We start from the raw sequence: 8889 nt of genomic DNA, 5'->3' as shown, positions 1-8889 counted from the left end.
TCTAAGGAACCTGCTTTGGCAGGGGGGTTGGACCCGATGATCTTTTGAGGTCCCTTCCAACCCCTTCCAATCCCTTCTGTGATTCTGTGATTCTCTGTGATATTATAGAATTATGACATTGAAAATAGCCTGTAGTGACATTTTTGTCATAGTAAAGGAAAATTTTGAGAAGGTGGCAATCTGCACTTTTTCAAAGACCTCTGATGTAATAGACTGCTTTTATAAACCCATGCCAAAACAGATCATTACCGGCTGTCTTATATGAGCTGACAACTTGCTTTAGGTATACTTCTAAGTTACTGTTGGCTCATCTTGTTTGAGGTCAGCCCAGCTCTGCTCCTGTGTGTTTTTTTGCAATTTGCATGTTGTCATATGCTCAGGTATTTGTAGGCACGAACTATGATTTTTATATATATATATATATGTATGTATATTTTTTTTTTTTAAAAAAGATGTCAATATGGAGCTAGTGCACAGATCTAAGAGCTGTTGTGTGTTCTCCATAATGCAGGTTAGCCCTTTAGTGCACAGGTTTGAAAGCCGCCTTTTCAGAGGAGTTGACAAAATGGGCTCTCTGAGGCACTTGAAAGATTCCAATATCTTTTTGTCTGAAACAAGAACATAAAAAGCAGCTGGGAATAAAATATAGCTGAACAGATGAGATACGCAGTCTGTTTTCTCCTAAGTAAAAATAGAGATTACTGTTCATTTTGAGACTATATGATGCAATGAGAGTTCACTTGCAGTGTAACTGTAGCTTATGCTCCAGAAGAGTTACAAAGACATGAGACTGCTTCAGTTACCTCCTTTGCCAGCCTTATTCCAAGAGGTGTCAAGGGAAAGAGCAGATGTGTGTGCTAAGATATTATCTAGATTCCTTTTTAGTGATTACCAAGATTTTTCTTAGACAGTAGACCTTATGTCATAATATATATATATTCCTAATTCTCAAATAAGAGCACAAATCAACCCAGTAAAGAACATACTAAGAACATCAACTAAAAATTCCAGTAAGTATAAATTTTTAAACTGTTCCACTGAACTACCAATGTGTTAGGCTTAGCAGATGTCTTCTTTCCAGTTCTTGTAAACATTTACAGTTCTAGCAAGGTAGGTGAACTCTTACATTAGTGAGTTCCCTGTACTTACAGCCATAAATTATTTGTGATTCATGTAAATATCTTTATAAGCCAAGAAACAGTGCCAAGTAAACACTGGTCAGCTTTTTAGAAACACCTTGTATGAAAACAGACTGCTTTAAAGTTGTTTTTTGTTGTTGTTAGTTCTTTTTTTCTCATATGACCCAAGTTAACTAAATCTTCTCATTCCTGGTGAGCAGTGCTGTTGTCTTTGACACCTGTCTTAAATTCACCTTTTATAGCTGTAAGATAAATTTAATTTTCTGAAGTCAGAAACTGTTCTGCACTTCCCCAAGTCATCCCTGAAACAGTCAGTGTTCCAGCTGCTTGCTCCCCTGATCTTTCCAGGTCTGCGTTTCCCATGGAAGAGTAGCTAAGAAGCTGGATACCTTGGCAGAGAAAGGAGTCGCTCACTTTCTCCCAGTGGAAAGTGGGAATCCCAACGTGCAAGCAAAGTAATGTGTTTTAAGATGCAAGTGGCAGTATTTTTGAAATACTTCTTTGTCCATAAAGGTGTGTTGCAAAGTACACAGTTCTCATATGGTTTTCAAATACTGTATTTTTGTGGTTGAAGATGAATAAAACATGCCAATAAGAAACAGTACAAAAATTAAGGAAATTCCAGAGAACAGAAAACTTCAGAGAAGTAAATCATGAAACATATGCATCCATTTTTAAAGAAAGTATGAGTCATAACTTCTAGCTGCAGACTTTCCATTTGTTCACCATTCATTTTGCTGTTCCAGCTTTGATTCAGAAACTAGCTCTTGAGCAAGAATCGTCATTTAATTTAAAAAGTCTCTGGGTTGTAAAAATGATGGTATTATGTATATATAAAAGATACATACTTTAGTCTTCATCTATGTAACAACGACCCAGAAACATCTGAAATGACAGCAGACAGCTTTATTTTTCCAGTGAGCCATAAAAACGATAAAACAGCAGAATAGCTAATGTTATGAGTTGCAGTTAGTTATTGTGATACTAAATGGAGAGCATGGCAATAACTTTTCAGGTTGTCCAACTTATCTATCAAGTGTACCATAACGTATATTTTCACATAGTTTATTGCTTTAATATTATTCTGCTGGATGGGTCAAATCGTACTGTGATGAAATTCATTTCAAGGAAATTCTGACAGTATAATGAAGAATGATGTTTGTGTAGTACTTAACAATACATTTCTTCAGCTTAAACCAAATAATTGTACTTTATATTTTGTTAGCTGAATATATACAAAAGTAGAATCATTTGGGTCACAAAAACAGCTTGTAACTTTTCAAACTGTACACACAGGCTTGAGGGAAAAACCAAAATTATTTAAAAATAATGTGCTATTGTTGAAAGTATGTATTACAAACAAGCATTTATGTGAAGAGTAAGAGATTCACAATGCTATATCATAATTCAAAATATCTGGATTAGATGCTGATTGCATGAGAGATGACCCTGAATTCCATGTTTGCTAACCACGAGAACATAGTGTTCCTCAAAGTCCATTTACAATGCTGTGAGAAAACAACTGGTGCAACAAAATCAAACATCATTGGTTGTACTTAAAAATAAATGAGTTGGGGGGAGGAAGTACAGCAGTGAGTTTTGGACTTACTTTGACCGTTCTGCATAAGCCTTCTTCACAAGCCTTTCTACTCTTGGAATCGATCGACAACTGTCATTTGGGGGAAAAAAAAAAAAAAAAAAGGACAGTGGCCTCTTTCTTCTCAGCCTTAAAATCAACAAATGTAAGGCTGAAATCTGTTTGGTTTAATGAATGTTTTAGTTACATTGTTTCTGAAGTTATATTGATGAAATTAGATTACTTCCTGGAGACGAGGAGATTGCTGAGGCAACAGAGGAGTGTAATGAAGTGACTTTCAAATTACAATACATACAATTTACAATAGATAAGTGTGTTGTATATTCCATCTGATTTTAATCGTACTTTTTTTCAAATGGCAACAGTGATAAACATGGAAACAGCATTATCTGTCCCCTCTTACAAGTGGAGAGCCCACCACTGTTTACCCAGAAGCTCCATTGTGTGTAAACTACACAGGTCATCCATCTTTGTGTTTATCTAGGCCAGAAGAGAGCTTTCTGAAAATCCTGGGTACATGAAACTTTGGTCATCTCACCATCTCCAATCTTCTTATGGCTGTTTGACGATTTCTCTTCCTTAACTAGAAGTTGGAAGCATGCAGTTTGGCAAGATGAGAAACAACAGGAAAGATCTATCCATTCGGCAAAGTTCATGACAGGTTTTGCTCAAGTTTTTGATGGTTTGTGTTGGTTTTTCTTGTTCTGTACCAGTTCTTCCACCGTCTGTGCAATTTCCATTAATAGTCATGAGTGATTTGCGTGTCTTAATTCTTCATTTCAAGTGTTGAAAATCTACCCTAAAGCTATGAAAAAATAATGGAAAAAGCATGTATAATTGAAAATAGTCTTAATCACTGGAATGTTGAAATCCACGTGGCTTGGAAGACTTGAAGGATTTCTTGTTTTAGAAAAGTTGAATTGAAAAGTGCTGTCATTTTCTTTAAATACATTCTTTTGAATAAAACATCCATTGCTGGCGCCAGCAGCAAGCTTCTAAACATGTTCAAGATGACATGATTGATAACAAGAATGCTCTCCTCAAGATGTTTCTTATTTCTTCTCTCTGGTTCAAGAATGTTAAACTTCCGACATGATATGTGATATAATAACAAATATTTTAACCAAAGATTAATATTTTTCTTAAGACTGTGTAACAAATGGGACTGAATGGAAACCTGAAAATTAGTTGCTTGCTACAGAATGCTGGTAAATTCTAGAAGCTATTGCCTGAGTACAAATTATTTCCTACTTAATACTGCAATGTTGGGCACATTTCCAACTTGAATAAATGAATTGACCCTGTTTCTTTATGTGAGGGTCTTTCCTGTTTGACTGTAGCAGTGTATAATTTTAGGTCTTAATAGATTTTTATTAAACTTTTAATTGTATAGTAGTTTTCACTTGATCTGGGTTTGGTATCTATCTTATGCTTGGATGCTAGTCAAGTCCTATCTATGCTAGTCCCTATCAGAAAACCGGATCAAATAGTAATGAATATTTTATCTCTATCTCTGGACCTCAAATTAAGTATGAAATACTGGTTCTCATGGCTTCTCGGCAAGTTTGTACACTAGAACTTTTAGTTTTTGAAAATCTTAATGGTCAGCAGTTGATTTGAGATGAGATTCCTCTTCTAATTCCAAAACTTCTGCCAATACATAAGAGATTAGCAATGTTAACTTTGTCATCTAGGTCAGCAATTGTCTGTTTCTATTTATTAAGGTCCTGCAGTCAGAAAGTGTCAGATTTTCTAAGGGAAGAAGCAATACCACAGTCTGTTCAGACAAAAGGTAGCATAAAGCATCTTAGTCTAGCTTTAGGCAACAACCATAGAAGTCTTATTTTGTAACCTAGTCTCAGGATCATATTGAAATGTGAAGAGTATATTTGATCTTTTGGTAATGGTGCCTGAACCAGACCAGCTGCCATAATTCTTGGCTTTGGTGGATATAAGCTGTTATTTCTGGTCACTGTGATTTTGCAGAAGAGACTTCCTTGCACAGGCTTCTTGTATCTTTCAGAAAAAGGTTAGAAGCAGCCCAAGATACATTACTGGGGACACAGAGATCTTTCCAGTTCTCCCAGAAGAATCTACAGTTGAGAAATGTAGCTCATAGAAATGAACCCAGCAGTATCCCATCCTTCATCAGCTAGACCATACCAAGGAAGTGCATCTATGTATGGTAGCAGCTCTGGTATTTCATGTAAGGTTGCTAGGAAGGCTGGCTTGGGCAGGTGGAAGGTTAATAGGGTTCTTCATGGTGGGCCTATATAGTTGCGAACTCTTCCTCACTTCTGCAGAGCAGGTGAAGCATATTAAAGTGAAGCATTTTAGTATGATTTTTGTAGCCATTCCCGGTAAAGAGTGGGATTTTTAGTTTTCCATCTGAAAAAGGTGATCTCCCAGAGGGCTGAAGCAGATACACATGCTTGAAGGTCAATGTCATTTCTCATCTAGTGTTTGCCAGCTGGCAATCTCCACCTGTAAGTCTCTGAATTAACATCACAGTTTTTAAAACAATTAAATTTCAGGAACAATATGCGGCTGATTAACGATAGTGGAACTTGGTATGGGAAAGGACTATCTGCTCAGTTTTAATTTAAAATGTGTCAAACTACGTGACATGGTGTTATATTACTGCATATCGATGCCAGACAATGACATTACTGTAAATAGTATTAACCGTCTGACTTAGGGAAAAACAAGAAAATTTACAGTTGATGTATCAAATTATAGCTCAGATTGCAGCTTCAAATTATACTCTTGTCAGAAAACATGGATAAATAAGGAGAGTGAAACGCTTATTAGTTTGAGATAAAATGGAAGTGTTACCCTGGTTGTTTAACAAGTCCCAGTTTGTGCCATACATGGAAAGCTGTCTGTTGACATCTCATAGAAGACTTTCTATAGCACTGTGACTAGACCTCTTTACTGGTTTTCAGGGAGAAGAATAAAACCATTTTGGGTCAATCAGAAACCAAATTCCTTGCAATTTTTCATTTCATTCAAAAAATGTCGCCAAGGGAGAGAAATGGCTAACCAGGAATAATGATCTCTGTGAAAGTTATGCAGAGCTAAACGTAGGAATAGGTTGGCTATTGCCCTGCCATTTAGGAACAGGGCCAAGTATATTATTTCTATGGGATTCACTTACTAGACTATATATGAAAGCTGGCTTCAGTCTAACGAAGTACAATATTCTGTGTGTAGTCTTCTACAGAAACCTTTTTATTTTAATATTGTCCTTATTTTTCCAGTCCTCTTTTCCAGTTGTTGAGTTAACCCTTTTAAAATTCTCTTCCTGCTAGCAAAGCCCGCAGACTATATTCTAAATTTGACTAGGAATAAGATAAGCCACGCTTTTGGGGTGGCTGAGGAGAGGAAAAAAAAAAAAGAAAGAAAATGGCTTCTATACTTATCAAGCCAGCCTGTAGGAATGTATTAATTATATAAGAATATGTATGAATAGATAGCTTTACAGAGATATGAAAAAAAATCTTAACTACTTATGTGACTCAGACTAATAACTGTCAAGAAAGGAAATAATTTAAGCCAATAATTAAACAGAGGAAGATCAAGTAGAAGATCAAGCCATAGTCTAGGCTTTGCTACTGAATATGCCAGTATAGCTCCTGGTCTCCATATTGTAGGTTCCTTCTTCCCATTCCTGGAATCCACCAGCACTGTGTGGATGAGGAGCTAATGGGCAGATGGGCACTGGGAGTGCAGATCAGTTCTTCTGCCTGCAACCCCATCTTTACCGACTGCTGAACGGTCTAAATAAGAGTTTCATCACAACCATACTCTGCCCGATACTTGGCTTTATCAGGTTCTTAAGTAATGTTTGTGGCGTTGCTGGCTACTCAGACCATCCTATAGAATACTAGGGAAGAAATAATAGAAAAATACCATGTGTATATATATATAAACACAATACGTAGATACAAGAGCAATATAGCCCTTGTAAAAGTTTCAATCCAATGTATAATTTTGAATACTTACTCCAAATGTCTGTTTTATCATTCTCTTTGATTTGCACTATCATAATTTTCTGTTTTGACACATATAACTGATCAGTGCTTGCTTTACTTTAAAATATGAGGGGGCATTGGAAATTTAATTCAAGAATATATGATAAATTTTTTCAAGTTGAAATGAAAGGTCTACTAGAACTTATCAAATAAGATTCTTTATTCACCCAGAAAAGCTATTATGCTTGCAATTATGTTGGCAAGACAAGCAAGTGAATCACTTGTATTGGTTCATGATTCCCCGTATAAGGTCTTCATAGAGAATGTCTAGTTTTGCATGCATATCCTTTTCAAATAGTCACAGAGTTGGGCAACAGTCAATTAATTAACCGATTAATATTCTTTCCAAACCCTGTACTCTTAAAGAGGAAATTTACATATCTTAGATAACTAGAGTCTAGATAAGCATTTAGTCAGAGCTAGAGTGTTTGGACTTCTAGCAGAACTCACAGAGGGAAGGGGGGGAAAAAAAAGCTTCCACCAAAGCTTCCCAGATGGGTTAAACTATGCATCAAAGAAGATTCAGATTTGGTGTGATCTTTTTTTTTCAAGGAGAAAGATTTCTCACTGCTACAGCAGGGCAACTCCACAGAACATATTCCAGTTGAAATAGCTCTCTAAAGAAACGGGGATGAGTACATTGCATGTGGTAGGTCATGGTGGCAGAGAGAGCATGTGGTGCTGTATCTGGCCGTTGGGAAGGTCTTTGTTTGGACCTTTGAGCATAATCAGCCAGTGAAGTCTGCCCATGTCAGCCCAGGCCAGACTGTGCCTGTTTTCCCCCTGCGATGGTGAGGGTTGGTCAGGGCTGTGTGAGAGGATGAGCTTGCCCTGCACAAGGCTTGAGCATCCCAGTGAGATGGAAAATGGAAAACTCATCCCTCAGTGAACTCAGGTTACTAACAACCTTCATTTTCAACAACCTTGTTAATATGTTACCAAAATCCCTGAAGGCTTAGCTAGAGTTCATTTTCGACACAATTGCAGCTGTTAAAATAATTAAATTTAATTCACTTTGCCATGATAGTAATTTGGTTTTTGTTTTCATGAAGGTTTTAGCTTAGAAGCCCTTTTAAATGAAATCTAGTATCTGAAATGTAGAATTGTGGCATTTAAGATGATTTGGAAAGACTATTCATGAATTCAGCTGGGAATGTTTCTGTGCACTTAAGCTAAGGCTCCATTTTTCCCTCACTGCAGTACCTCTTTTTTTCTGAAGTATGGGGAAAAAATTATTAAGCCGTGAAAAGTGCTCATTATTCATTTGTGACAATGACTTTTCTGAGGATTTTCATTAAGTCTCTTCCACATAGCTCATTATGATAAGAATCCATAGATTCTTGACTGAAGAAAAATTCCATAATTTTCTGGTGTGTATTTTTCATGTAAGTGCAAAAGGCAGGGGGCAGTTCTGCAGTTCTTCTGTAAAGGTAAAATTGTAGTCATGGATTAGTAAAACAAATACATCACACGTGAAACAAAATTATCATCACTTTTAAACTTAAGTAATTTAAGTTAAGGCAATATTCAGATTGAAATCTAACTTTCCAGGGAAAGCATCTGGAGATGTTACTTGTTTGTCCAAGGAAAAGATTCTCTGGTAAGTCCATCTTTTCAAATGCACCTTTACTGTCTGTGGTGGATATTCTTGTGTCTAGCTATAGGCCATTACTCTTGGACTTTACACCTCAAAGAGTTCCTCCCCATCCTTGTTTTGTTGTTATATTTACATTCTGCTGATATATCTCTGTGCAGTGTCATTTTCTGCTACCCACATCTTCAAATGCAACGGCCTGAAATCCTTAGCTTGTGTAAATTAGACTAGCTGTCCTCTGGCTAGGAGTAAATCAATGGGACTGCCACTGATTTACACCAGCTCAGGATCTATCCTGCTGCCTTTAATCCTTTTTATAACACCTCTCCAAGTAATCAATGGCATGTCTGTTCTGTACTGAACTCTGGACTGAGTTCCAGCCGTAGGAGAAAAACTGGTCTTACTTATGTTGATTGAATTTCATGTAAATGATAGTCCCACATGTGTTTCTAGGGGCACAACATGGACTCTCCTCACCTGAATACAGAGGACTAATCTTCCTACTAAACTTAAAAAGTTAGATCT

The sequence above is a fragment of the Cygnus atratus genome, chromosome 12, assembly GCF_013377495.2.
Source record: "Cygnus atratus isolate AKBS03 ecotype Queensland, Australia chromosome 12, CAtr_DNAZoo_HiC_assembly, whole genome shotgun sequence".
Taxonomy (NCBI): Eukaryota; Metazoa; Chordata; class Aves; order Anseriformes; family Anatidae; genus Cygnus; species Cygnus atratus.
This window is presented reverse-complemented; position numbering follows the sequence as displayed.